At 45.2% G+C, this 13,701-nt stretch overlaps 1 long non-coding RNA gene across 1 annotated transcript in view; it reads right to left on the bottom strand.

Moving 5' to 3' along the window:
* Positions 1-12,751: 12,751 nt before the first annotated feature.
* Positions 12,752-13,701, bottom strand: part of LOC143476555 (uncharacterized) — a 9,501-nt gene continuing 8,551 nt past the window's right edge. The window contains exon 4 of the long non-coding RNA XR_013121325.1: positions 12,752-13,701. This exon is cut by the window's right edge and continues 983 nt beyond it. This is a non-coding gene — a long non-coding RNA (uncharacterized LOC143476555).

The following is a 13,701-nucleotide window of genomic DNA, read 5'->3' as shown; positions in this document are numbered from 1 at the left end:
GGAGATGGAGAGATGGACAGAGGGGGAAAGATGGAGTGGGTGAGAGATAGAGGGAGGGAGAGCGGCAGAGAGAGAGAAGGAGATGAAGAGAAGGACAAAGGGAAAGGGAGAAAGAAGGAGAGAGGGAACAAGATTGAGGGAGAGGGTGAAAGTGAGGAAAATAAGATTGGAGAAGGAAGGATGGAGAGAAGAGAAGAAAGTAAATAGTAGAGAAAGAGAAAAGAGAATAGGGGATAATTGGAAAGGGAGGAAGAGAGATGGGAGGGATGGAGGAAAATAAAGAAAGTAAAAATGGCAAAGAGGAATGGCATGTGCGAGTCAGAGAGGGTGTGAGGGATGGGAGCCGGAGTGGGGAAGTCCCTTCAGTTTGGTGGGGGGTCCAAAGGCCCGAGAGTCATGTGATCAGCCCCACACGGGGTACGGATTAGCTCAGCCTGTGCAGACGGCGCACACAGACAGCAGCGAAGCCGAAAAGAAAACAAATTAAAAATCCCAAAACAATTAAAAGACTATTTGCTTAAAACAAACTAATGGCTGTCCTCGATCCTCCTCTTGGCTCTAATAAGAAGCTTTATGAAAAATTTCCAAAGAAAAATCCCCCAGGGCTGTAAATACAAAGAGGGTCGGAGTCTCCTCCTCAGGTCACCAGAGTGAGCACCATTAGTGCAGCTGGTTCACCTCGTCGTGCTGGAGAACGTCAAGTCGTTTTTCACATGACCTAAATGGAACTGTAGTCCTACAGAAGATTAAACAGACAGGAGATGAGGAATGATTCTGTTCTCCGAGGCTGAGAGATGCACTGTATTTCATACACACGGGACAGTTTCATTGGTTGTTCTTTTCCTGCGCCAAATCTTCATCATTGCTGCAGGCAGTATGAACTGCCATTTGAATGTTTTTAAGACACACGTACACACACACATGTACACACACATGTACACACACACACGCACACATTCTGAGAGACAGTTAATGGAAAGATTATAGCATGATAATGAGCCAAGTCCCTGAGTAAAGTTTTAAGGGGGGGTCGGCTGTTACAAGAGTCTGGCAGGCTCATGTATTTATGCAAGTGTGAAGAAAGGTTATAATGTTCCAAGCTTAGGGGCAGAGAGATCACCCTGGCAACACGTCTGGGTGTCACTGTATGTGTTTTTGTGTGGCTGTATATTCTGTTCATCTGTATTTCTACACAGAAAGTAGTTTCAGTGTGCTCACAGAGACATACTGCAAACATTGTAACATGCACCAAAAAAAATGTAAAACAGATTCAGTTCTGGTTTGTGTAACTACAACATTTATAACTAGGATCCCTAAAGCCACATCTATCCTTGTTTTCTTTGTCATGCATTGTTGACAATCAGTGTCTACACTTAAAACTGTCTGGTGATCACAGTCCATATAACAACCCAGACTGAGTCAGTACTGAAAGAAGATGTTATTCTTATCTGCTTTTCAAGGTAGAAAGACACTGAAACAGCCCCCACAAACAGGTGAGGTGTTCAGAGGTTTCTGGGTTCCGTGTTCTGCTGTCAGGTTTGACACGCACTTGTTTCTCCATTTCCACTGATTTCATTTGTATTTTTAGCCCATGTCTAGAAACGAATATTTCAGTGTTCTTTAAAAGATGTCAGCAGGGGTCTTTGAAACAGCACTCTTCCCCTGCGTGATGATGTCTGGAGCTGGATCTATAGAGAGACAAAACTCCTCTGAGAGGAAACATGAAGAACTGAATGCAGTGAGGGTCAGGTGACCTGCATGAGGTCAGGTGACCTGCTCAGGGCCATATATCACGTATGGATGGCTTTCAGAAAAGCTTGGAGGCCATTCATACACGTACATCTGTCAATCTGATAACTTCTTTGAAGGGTCCTTTTTTATAACACTGTGTTCGAAGTTAAAAATGCATCTGTCAATCCTGTTGGTGTCAGTGAGAAAGAAATAGACTCAGGGATACGCATGCACACAAACATACATACAAACACACACTTCCTCACCTTGTTCAGTGACTACAAACATCCTTGTAATTACTAGTGCAGGGTACCTTTAGCCCAAGTGGTGGGTAATGGAAAATTATATGGTGCAAACATGTATTTGTGCGAGAATTATTCATGTGGTCAGCAGCAAAGTGAGATTGTATGTTTTCACTGGTGCACTGGTGTGTGTGATATTACCACTGAAACTAAGCAGTCATAATGTGTGTGTGTGTGTGTGTGTGTGTGTGTGTGTGTGTGTGTGTGTGTGTGTGTGTGTGTGTGTGTGTGTGTGTGTGTGTGTGTGTGTGTGTGTGTGTGTGCATGTATAAGTTTTGTGCTGTGGAGGACGCCAGTACAGCCTTAAGCTTCAAAATTCCCCTCTCAAAGATCACATACACTCTCCAATTAACTCTTACTGTTGACACCTGTGATCAGGGGTGAGAGAGAGAGAGACAGAGAAAGTGGGACATATCACTCCCTTCTCTTGGTGAAGAACAATTTATTAATTACTTTACTGATTGATAAAAAAGTATATGAAAATAACAATTAAAAAGACATCTCTCCATTCCACAGGAATGTGCAAACTGTATTTATTCATGATTCAGTATAAACAATAGCCAAAGCTAGTAAATTAATCCCCATTATAAAGCACTGCCATGTAATGCACAAAAATAAGATCAAATTGAACTTTCTACATAATACTAATTGAGTCATTTTCTTACCAATTCCATGATACCACTTAAAACCTTTCCAGGCCTCTCTCAGTGAGGCAGCAACACAGCATCACTGCCTGGCTTTTGTGTACCACGAAGCACTGATGTGCTTTCAGTTTCCATGCCAACAGACTTTCATCTTTCATCTTTCTTACCAGCTCATCCTACGCTCCAGATGAATTAGGTTTGTTACAAATTCTTTTGAAGTGCAGAGGCAAACCCCCCCAACCCCAACCCCACTTCAGCCAAAACAAAACCAAACCAAAAAAAAAGAAAGAGAAAAGACAAAACACAAGAGTGGTTGTGTCTAAGCCAATAATCTACGGTGGTTTCGCCCTTCTTGGCCAACCAATAGCATTATGGGCAGGAAATCTCCACTTCATTTCAATTTGGGATGTTCTTCAGCCACTCCCTGGCTCTTCCTCCGCAGACGGCACACGCTGAAGTGCGGCCCACTATTCAGCTCCATTATGGAGCCCGGGCCGCGTCAAGACGCATTGTGGCTGCGTAATGATATCCAATTACGCTGATGCAGGAGGCGCAGGGAGTCGGCCCTCGTGGGGTGGGGGTTTGGGTTAGTGCGGGAGGGGGGAGAAAGACTCTCCAGAACAAAGCCCGGTCCTCACAAGAACTCCCGGGTCCAGGCAGACGAGCCTCTGTGGAGACGTTGCAGAGAAATGCGCCTCTGGACGGAGAGGAGTCGCTTTCCGAGGCCCGTGTAAGTTTGGAGGAGACCTGGATGGATCAGCTCGGAGACAAACCAACAGGCCCTTTGAAGAATCGCCCTGACGGCCATATTTTCAGAACCGTGTCCTCCAGACTTAATTTCAGGTTGTTGCAGACATTTTTCTGCTGAGTGGAGGGTATTTCACAAAAGGAAAGAACTAAGACAGCTGCAAAGCCAAAGGGCATATTCACTATTGTGCAGCACGGCGCTTGGTGATGGTGCAGTAGGTTTCAACCAGTGAAGCTTCCACCACTCACTTTAAACTCAGAAGTATGCAAGGAAGCCACATTCTGTTTCAGGAAAGACCTTGTCACATTTCAGAACACACATTTCATTTTTCCCCCTCATTAAAGTTTTAGCATCTATACTACAGATTCGAGACTATCTCTTTGTATGTCCCTCAGAGACAGATGCCATATCTATTGCTGGTGACATCAAGGTTGTCTCACACCTTTGGGTGCCCTTTTGAAGTTAACTCAACCGAAGAAAGCAAAGAAATCAACAACGCCGCAGAATAAACCAGCGTGGAAGGGCTGCATCTACGGAAGTGAAACATCAGGGTCTTCAGGGGTGGAGAGAATCAGGAAGAGGAGGGGTGCCACTGACTTTGAAGGCAGGAAACAATGGAAAGGATGTTGGAGAAAATGGGAGGAATAAAAGCAAGCTCTCAGTGTGTCTCTGAAGTTTAGCTACCAGAGACAGATATATCATATGGGCACACCAATGCTAAGGTACTGAAAGAAAGAGCTGTTTATAGTCCTGAAGAAGACAACTTCACACTGGGGAAGGAACAGTCACAGATAAGCAGGTTTTGAGTTCCAGAAGGCCGCAAATCATTGTGATGCGGGCCATTACGGAGCAGGTCTGATTACGGAGCAGGTCTGATTAAGGCGTACGTCTGATTCCAGAGGGCTCTCCTCTGCCCTATGCTCAGCGCATGTCTGGTGAAGCAGGAATAAAGCAGTCGGCTCTCTAAATGCTTTTTAATTAGCATTTAAAAGAGTGACAGCATATGGGCACGGCGATTGTCTATTACCATAACAACAGAACCCGGAGCTTGTCACACAGAGGGGACTCGCACGCGAAAATATGGAAGACAAACGTACCCAAATGTCTTTCATCTCATTTACTAAACAGAGCCATAAAATATGGTTTATTTTTGGCTTCACACCCATCGAAAATCTGAAGGTTTTTTTTTTCATCTTATTTTTGGCAATTGCTTGTAGGGTAATTAACGATTCTGACGTTATAAAGGATTATTAATTACTTTTCTGCATCCCCCAATCTTATCACCATTACAGAACAGGCTGATGCAACAGCTGAACTGATGAAATACCACACTTATCATACTTTTCCCTTGCAAATACACTGTTACTATAGTAACATTTTGTTGGTGCAGTGTTTTAAGCATCGGTCCTGATGTATAAAATTAAAGAGTGATTGATTTATTCAGGTCAATCTTCCCTCAGTTATCCACTGCTGAACAGTGCTGAACAAACTCCAATTCAGAAGGACAGTGGGAGTTCTGGAGTGTGTGACAGCCGGAATGAAGTACGTGTGAAAAGCTTCCTGGGCCAATGTCTGGGATAACATGGGGCTAATTGGAGATTGGTCACAGCCTCTAATGTCTGCCTGGAATATGAAGGACCACTCAGTGTACAGAGAGATGATCACGCTAAACCCAGAAACAGCAGTCAAGATCAGATTAAGCCCGTTCAGCTTATATGATGAGCACAGCTGCTGTGTTTGTGCGTAGTCTACGTAAGTGTGTGTCTTCATTTTTTTAGTGCCAGTGCTTCAAAGTATCTTTACTGGCTTTGAGAACAAGTTAAGGTGGGCATCCTGTGCATTGGCCCAACACGGTCTGATTTCTTGCACTACCCATAATCCTGCAGACAGGAAGCTCACAGTTGGAGGAGAAGAACCAATCAGAGGTGGAAGAATCATCTGTGCATCGAAAGATCCTCGTCCATCCCCCATCACATTTTCTCCATAACCCAACTGACTCGTTAACTTCAAAGACACTGATAGGGGTTTTAATTAAGAGCCACGCAGCACAGAGACGCAGATAAGCTCCCTGCCACCCCCCCCCCCCCCCCCCCCCCCACACACACACATTACAAATGCACTGTAGCTTACTCAGGCCTGATCAGCAAGCTTCCACAGTACCAGGGCAGCTCTCGCACACACCATGCGCCTTTTCCCCATTAGCCGTCCACACGAGGAGCTTTTGTGTTTAGTTCATTTGCGTGAGTCCCCCATTAAGCCCCACAATAGTGAGAGGTTCTCTCCCTGCAGCCGTACAAACACAACACCGCCCAATCAGAAGCACACAATACGGGTTACAGCAGTGATACGGGTCCAGGGCACTTCACAGGTTAGTGCTCCGCCCGCTCCACCACGCCTGATTCAGCTCACGAACGGTTTGGTAATTAGCTTTGGAGCTGGATCATCAGAGCAGAGAACACTCAACCACGAAGCCCTGCAGTTCCTCAAGAATGGCAGAGAGGAACATTGGTCTACAAGTGCCTGATTCAGTTTTAGAGAAATTCAATTATTAAGTAAACATTTATTAGTGCATATGTAAATGTAGCCAATAATGACATTCATAATAAAGTAGAAAATGTTCGTTAAGTCACCTAGACCTTCACACCGATTTCCAGTTGACCCAAAAGGTTCAAACATTTAACGGCTCGTCATGTCATGCTGAGCGTTATTTATTTATTTTCTACAAACTTACAAAAACTATGCCACACGCCTCCCAAACCTGCATCATTCACATGGTCTACACTGAGCTGACGCTTTTCTAGTAAAATTCTAAGACATTTCTCCACGTGCGGGCCACGCCTGAGGCCTTATTCACCCAGCTGCCATTTGAGAGTCCCTGTGGACAGGCGGCGTGGTAGCTGTGAGGTCCCGGGTGGCCCTGCTTTCATGCCAGCGTGTGGAGGTGAGGCGCTCCCCTGCTGACGGGATCAATGACAGACCTAGCAGAGGCCAGCCTACCCCACAGGGAGGCCTGTGCAATGGCTAGATTAATTGCAAACTGGGACTGAGCAGCGCGCAGAGAGTACACATCACTAACAGGCAGCCACACACACACACACACACACACACACACACACACACACACACACACACACACACACACACACACACACACACACACACACACTCAGCAGACAACATCCATCAGCATGCAGGATCCCAGATGAACATCTCTAACCCCCCGGAGGTGCAGCTCCTTTGTCTGCAGGTAGCCGAGACCTGGCAACCCGCCCACCGCCTGCCTCTTTCATGTGGGCGAGGGGAATTATCTCCCTTTATGTGTGTGTGTGTGTGTGATTATTTCAGAGGTAGCTTCCATATCTGTGCTCTGGAACATAGCCAGCCACCTGTGAGCTTTATGTGTGTGTGTGTGTGTGTGTGTGTGTGTGCATGCGTGCGTGCGTGTGTGTGTGTGTGTGTATGTGCGTGTGTGTGTGTCTGTGTGTGTGTATGTGTGTCTGTGTGTGTGTATGTGTGTATGTGTGTCTGTGTGTGTGTGTGTGTGTGTGTGCGTGTGTGTGTGTGCGTGCGTGTGTGTGTGTGTGTGTGTGTGTGTGTGTGTGTGTGTGTGTGTGTGTGTGTGTGAGGAGCCGGTATACCAGCTCCTGAAGCATCTGCAGAAGCAGAGCAGACAGTCTCACCTCCTGCAAGGTTAAAAAGAGGAAGAGGAGCAAATTTGACAGAGGCAAAGGAGAAAGCAGGGGTCCAGCAACCTTCCTCACTTTCATTTGTGTGTGTGTGTGTGTGTGTATATGTGTGTGTTTCTTGTTTTATTTCTATTTGCACAATTCAGGAGCCCAAAGTGGTCAGCCCTCTGTTTTAAGGCAGCATTAATGACTGGTATTTCCCCAGTCTTCAAAGAGAGCTTTTGCATGAAGTGTCTTTTAAAATCCCCATGATGGACTGAGTCTTAGTTCACCTTTAGCACTGAGGCTCTTTCTTTTTGTTGAGCTTCCTTATTATTTCAAACTCTGCAAATGAGAGAAATAAATTATTTTTACCCAGTTCTTCAAGGAAGGTGCTTGCATAATGTGATATTATTATGTAATTCTCAAAAATAACAGAATGTTCTAATTGTTCTGAAAAGAATATGCTTAGTCCAATTTAGCAAAAATGATAGGACGTTCATGTAAACGTGACGTTACGTAAAAGGTCTTCTGACTGACACATTCACACAAGTAGAGATGGATAACACAATGATAACAGCTTAAATATTTTATTTGCTTTTAGTGTTAAGTTTGTTGCTACAGACAACCAACCATCAGGGGGTTAAAATATCCCCCGTGCTCAGACGAGGTCTCAGAACAAGGTCTGCAGATGAGGCAGGTCTAGGATCACTTTACTGGAAACACATAGCATTTATCAATGAGATCTACACCTGTGGCCCTTACCCAACCTGCCCCCATGCTGTGGATTTAGGTGGCCCGTTCAGAACAGGGCAGCGGGGGTGACAAGTGGCCCCTATTGCAGAAGCAGCAAGCAGCTCAGAGATGTCTGTTTGGGGCCGAGAGACTGAATGGTCCCCCATTGGCCCTGGGCTGCTCTGAAGCTGCCTACACCCTCACCGAGTGTGTTTGGATTATGTGTAGTGCACAGACCCAAAACATGGCCTTCTGTCTTATAGCCCATGTACACGTGTGTGTGTGTGTGTGTGTGTGTGTGTGTGTGTGTGTGTGTGTGTGTGTGTGTGTGTGTGTGTGTGTGTGTGTGTATTGTATGCATGCTCCAAGTGGTTGCCATGCAGATGAAGATTGCTCTCTCTCTATTGTCCTTTTTACAACAAAAAAAAAAAAGTCCCAAATTTATGCTTTGTACCATATGGCTAAATTTTCAGCAATCATAAAGCTACACTGATATGATGGCACATAATGAAATCTTGTGAGTAATTGGCCTCAATGAAATTTGCCATCATTTTTGTAACATCAAAGAGAAATGCTTTATTGATTGCTGCCTAGTCACTATCCTCCTTAGTGATAGAAATCTATCTAAAGAAAGTCTCAGTGCTTTGATGTGAGAGTGTCTGGGTCTTACATCAGAGCCAGGGTCAACAACCTGGAAAAACAAGCCTATTAAGAAAATGTAACAAACACATTTGATTTTCATGGCAGAAGGAGCGAGGATGAATTCTCACTATCATATAAACGTCACTTCTGTGCTTATTGAACAGCAGTACCACAATTAAGATGGGGTACTATTTAATACATCGAGTTTGTGCAAAATAATGCTATCTTTGGTGGGTAAACACTGGAAACGATCACCTTTAAGAGTGAGCTGTGTGTGTGTGTGCGTGTGTGTGTGTGCGTGTGTGTGTGTGTGTGTGTGTGTGTGTGTGTGTGCGTGTGTGTGTGTGTGTGTGTGTGTGTGTGTGTGTGTGTGTGTGTGTGTGTGTGTGTGTGTGTGTGTGTGTGTGTGTGTGTGCAGAAAAGGTCTGAGCAAGTCGGCACATCAAAGCACAAACAGAGCCTGGCCTTCCTGCTGGATAAGGCTGGTAAACTACTCTGTGCTATTAAAGCCCTGGTCCACCTTCATGTGCGTTATCTCTTCACGGCTGTTAAGCAGCCCTCTCTTCCCCTTCTCTGAGTCATATCCGAACAGTGTGTGTGTGTGTGTGTGTGTGTGTGTGTGTGTGTGTGTGTGTGTGTGTGTGTGTGTGTGTGTGTGTGTGTGTGGGGGGGGGGGGGGGGGGGGGTCATTACCGCCAAACCTGGTCGGGTCAATACCTGCCCACGGGTATTTTACTACTCCACAGCTAAAATGAAGAAATGATCACTTTAATAATGGGTAGAGAGATATGTGTGTAGTGGTACTGGGTAGATACAATATAGAGTGATATTTAAGTTAATATGACATACATTAAGGGACATTCCAACATTAAAAAAGACTTACACATTTCAGTTTTTATATATCACTTCTAAACGTCTAAAAGTGTGGTATGCTGAAATGTTACATACTTCCTAAAAACTGCATCACATTTGGGGTTCAAAATGGTCTTGTATAACTGCGAGCAAAAAACTGCTTTATGCCATATTTAAAATTTGTTTTCTTAGATTTTTTTGTGTAAATTATGATAAATATTTTAAATATATGCAGCAAACATGTTTTTAACGTAAAAGCTAGTTAGCAGGCTATTCTCACAGGACCTGCATCTGCTAACAGTGCTCCTGATAGACCGAGGGACTGATTTCAGGGTCGTTCATGAGAATCAGACCTGAAGATCACAGCTCATATCCGGAGGTCCCTGCAGGACAGAATGATCTGGTGCTCATGGACACTTACCTGTCCACAACACAAGCACATGGCAGTGGCTGTGAGTTCTAACACTGAGATCATAAGATTAAGAATGACAAAAGCATTGCTTTTTTACATTATCATTGTTATTTCCAGTTTTGTTGTTCAATTTTAATATGTAGCCTACATAAAATAACACTGTATAAAATAACACCAATAAAAAAATTAATACACTGTGTTCTGTAGACTATTGGCGCATCAGGTTTTGCAGCCTGAAATTGTTTATGTGCTATTAGCGCAATATATTTTTAAATACAGGAATACATCACACTTAGCTCCTTTACTCATAATACTACATCCTGTTCTTACATTACCACAGGCTGCGGCGCGGCGAGACGCAGGTTAGCTAGATTAGCTCATAAACTCTCAGAGACACTGGGGTTTCCCCAACTCGCATTGTGTCTGAACATGACTTCCAATGGCTTTGAATACTGCATTAATATGTGTCTGAGGGGGTAATTCTGCACAGATCCAGTCTGTTTCCCTCAAACCTTTTTTTATGTGCTGCTAGTTAAATGGTAGACACATATATGAAATATGGCTTTGAAACGGATGGAGAATTGATTTACGGCCAGACTTTTTTTTTATACCGTGGCTGCCTCGTAAGGCTTTCGCCCTGGAGCAGACCTCTCTACAGCCGTTTGAGAGGAGAGGAAACCACCTGCTTTGATTCCCTGACAGCTCTGACACACGCGGCCACGTTTGGTCGCCCTGAACACCGCACGGCCCGCGGAAGCTAATGCAGGTTTAGGAGCTGGCGTCTGTAGGCGCTGCGGGGTTATTTCAGGTGTTTGAGGGTGCTGGTGTATCTTATGATGGTGAAGTGAGGCTAATGAAGGGATTCATTCTCCTGGTGCCACTGGGATCAAAACAAAGCGGCGTCGTCAGCCATGCGAGCTGGGTGCAGCCCGTCTGCGACTCCCGCATCTGCATAGGAGATGAGCGTGTGGAGGAGCCTCCGGCGCTGGCGTGTACCCCCATCAGCCTGGCACGGACCCCCACCAGCCCGGCACGGACCCCCATCAGCCCGGCACGGACCCCCATCAGCCCGGCGCGGACCCCCACCAGCCCGGCGCGGACCGCCGGATCTGTGATGCCACCGCCGATACACGCCGAGCCACTCCGCTCCACGCCGCAGATTCCATTAAAGTTCCAAATTAAAGCAGGAAGATCAAAGGGTCCGGAAAAACACAGAATAGAAAAACGCGCTCATATACCACAACCTACGGGAGAGAAAGCGCATTTGAGCGTCGGGACAGGAGCCAATTTTGTGCATATCAATGTAAAATAGGGGAGGATCATTTTAGCATTAGGCTGGCCGGGTTTCATTTCACACCACAGGGCTATGGTGGAGGGGTGAGGTCAGATTTTAAGCACAATACAGCATATTTCATTTATATGTTCTTAAGTAATGTATGCTTGAGGGTGTTAAAAGCATATCAAATTGAACGTATAACAGATATTATCGCACACTGACTTTGAACCATATAATTCCTATAGACAATTCAATGAATTTAGGATCCTTCATACCTTTCAAATAATATGTACAAGTAATGGTACATACATACATACATACATACACACATACATACATACATACATACATACACACATACATACACAGATGTATATTTATATATTTGCCTTTTACAAAACCATTGGTTTTAACAAACCATATCTGCACAACACAATAATGTCTAAATGTTAATGAAATATTCAAAGTTTGTTTTAAAAAAAATCAATAAAATAGATAAATAAATAAAGGATGATTAACAACTAACTGACAAATATTGTCTTTTCCCATATGTATGTCAGTGATTATCTTTAACAGCGTAATAAATACTGCCAAGAAGAACCCACCGCCCGTCCTCAGTGTTGTGCTCTGCTGGCCTCGTGTCGTAGTAGGTAAGCTGCTTACACACAGAACCTCGTTGTTTCTCAGATAATGTTATTTATTTTCCTGACAAGGGTAGCACAGATTCCAGGCAGCTGATAACACCTTATCAGGTGAAGATTCTCCACGTTCCCTGCGATGTGTGACCCTTGCTTGACCTCCTGGGATGAGCACACGCACCTCTCCTCCGGCAGACCGTGTGGGGTGTGAAGTGGATGAAGACCTGGGGGCGGACGCTCGCCTGGGTGGTGGGGCCTCCCAGACGTCTCCCAGGTCTCCCGTGGGCCAGCTGATCTCCTCGCCACGTGTGCACACGCCTCTGAAAGCTCACCCACGGCCCGGTTTGACCAGATAAGGGTGCCCTGGTCAGGCTTGGCCTCCTGGACAAGACCGTGTGCGGACTGTGCACCGCTGCTGTGTTGAATTAAGCTCTAGCCACAGCAAAGAAGCAAGCACTGTATTTTGAGTCAACACATATGCTGGGTAATAAATGAGGGGGGTGTTTGTGATATGTTTCCAGTGCTCTTGACTGATGGTACTGACGAGTGTGGTGTTCAAGACTGATCTAGCCTCCCTCGGTCACCTGTGAGGGACAGACTTTCTCTAATCCCCCAAACAAACAAACAACAAAACAAACATGTCACAGTTCACCACAAGTCCTGATGATGTCTTCCCAAGTATTGGTATTTTTGAGGTTTTCTTTATCTCTCTATTATTATCTGCTGCCAGTACACAGTCCCACAAACGACATGCAGTTTGCTGCAGACGGGCAGAATTTGGCATAATCCATGTGTGATAGCACGGGCATTAGAAACTTAATCAGGCGGTTATCAGAAGCCTGCAGTGGATCACACCTGTAATGTTACAGCTTGTAATTTCCTGCAATTTCCCCCTGGGATCAATAAAGTATTTCTGATTCTGATTCTGTAATCATAAATCCAGCTCCACATTTGAACACTGTTCAACATCTAGTGATTGAGAAAAACATCTCTATATGGTTTTAGGTCAAATTGGCCTGCACCTGATTAGCAAAACTATTGTAACACAAAATTTCAATAAGGCATTTCAGGCAGTTGTAAAAAGTGGTTTATTTGGGAGAGAATTACTTACTGTGGCATATACTCTGGGCTTTGTAACTTTACAGACTGTTTACATGCACAAAATCTACATAGCACACCAAAAGTAGTCAAAACAAAAAAACTTTATTGCATTACTTAAAAGTCTCTGCGCCTTAATGCTTTATTGTTACACATCTAATTTCTCTTTAATTTGTCCTCCCTTTAATGGGATCAATAAAGTACTGGCACAGAAGCAGCGGGGGAGGTGGGGGAGCTATTTGCAAATATAGCAAATTCCTATTGTTGAGAATAGAGTGAGTTCCAGCTTGAAGCCCTCTGTTGGCAGTCATGGCAGTGTTGCATTCCAAGCCTGAATTCCAGTCCAGACCATTTCAGAGAGATGACCATAGTCGTGTAGTCAACACATGCATGTACAAACTGAAACATGCACGCATCTGCTGCTAATAGCTCACATTTGGTGCGTGTTACAGGGGCGCAGGGCTCGCCGCCGTTAGCTTGCCCACATCTGCAGGCTCTGTCGCGGGACTGCTGAAAGCAAGGCGACAGCCTCTCGCACCTCACCCGCCTTCCCAGCTGTCCTGGGGGTCGGAGGGACACGGCAAGACTTTGTAATCCAACGCCATTTCTCAAAAGACTGTGCTTCACGCAGCTTGGCGTACTCGGGCAATGTCTAAACAGCCCCTGAACCTGTACGACAGACAGGGTGTCGGAGCCTGTCAGGACTCATATAACACGGTGAGTAGCTGCCTTGAAGGCCCCCGGGGCCTCCCAGTCCTGGAGAGCCGGATCTCTGAATCGCTTCTCCCCTGAGCCCAGATCAGCGTAACGTGGCCTCGTTTCCTCCTTCACACTTGATTCAGGACCAAGTGGCTGTCATTACCTTAGTCCTAACCTTCACTGTCGTCCTACAAGAAACCACACGCCTGATCTCAGATCAGCAGGAGTGGGCATCTGTTACTAATCTGTTTCGAATACT

This window comes from Brachyhypopomus gauderio, chromosome 15 (genome assembly GCF_052324685.1).
Source record: "Brachyhypopomus gauderio isolate BG-103 chromosome 15, BGAUD_0.2, whole genome shotgun sequence".
In the NCBI taxonomy this organism is placed as follows: domain Eukaryota; kingdom Metazoa; phylum Chordata; class Actinopteri; order Gymnotiformes; family Hypopomidae; genus Brachyhypopomus; species Brachyhypopomus gauderio.
The sequence above is the reverse complement of the archived record's forward strand: the minus strand, read 5'-3'. Positions and strand labels throughout refer to the sequence as shown.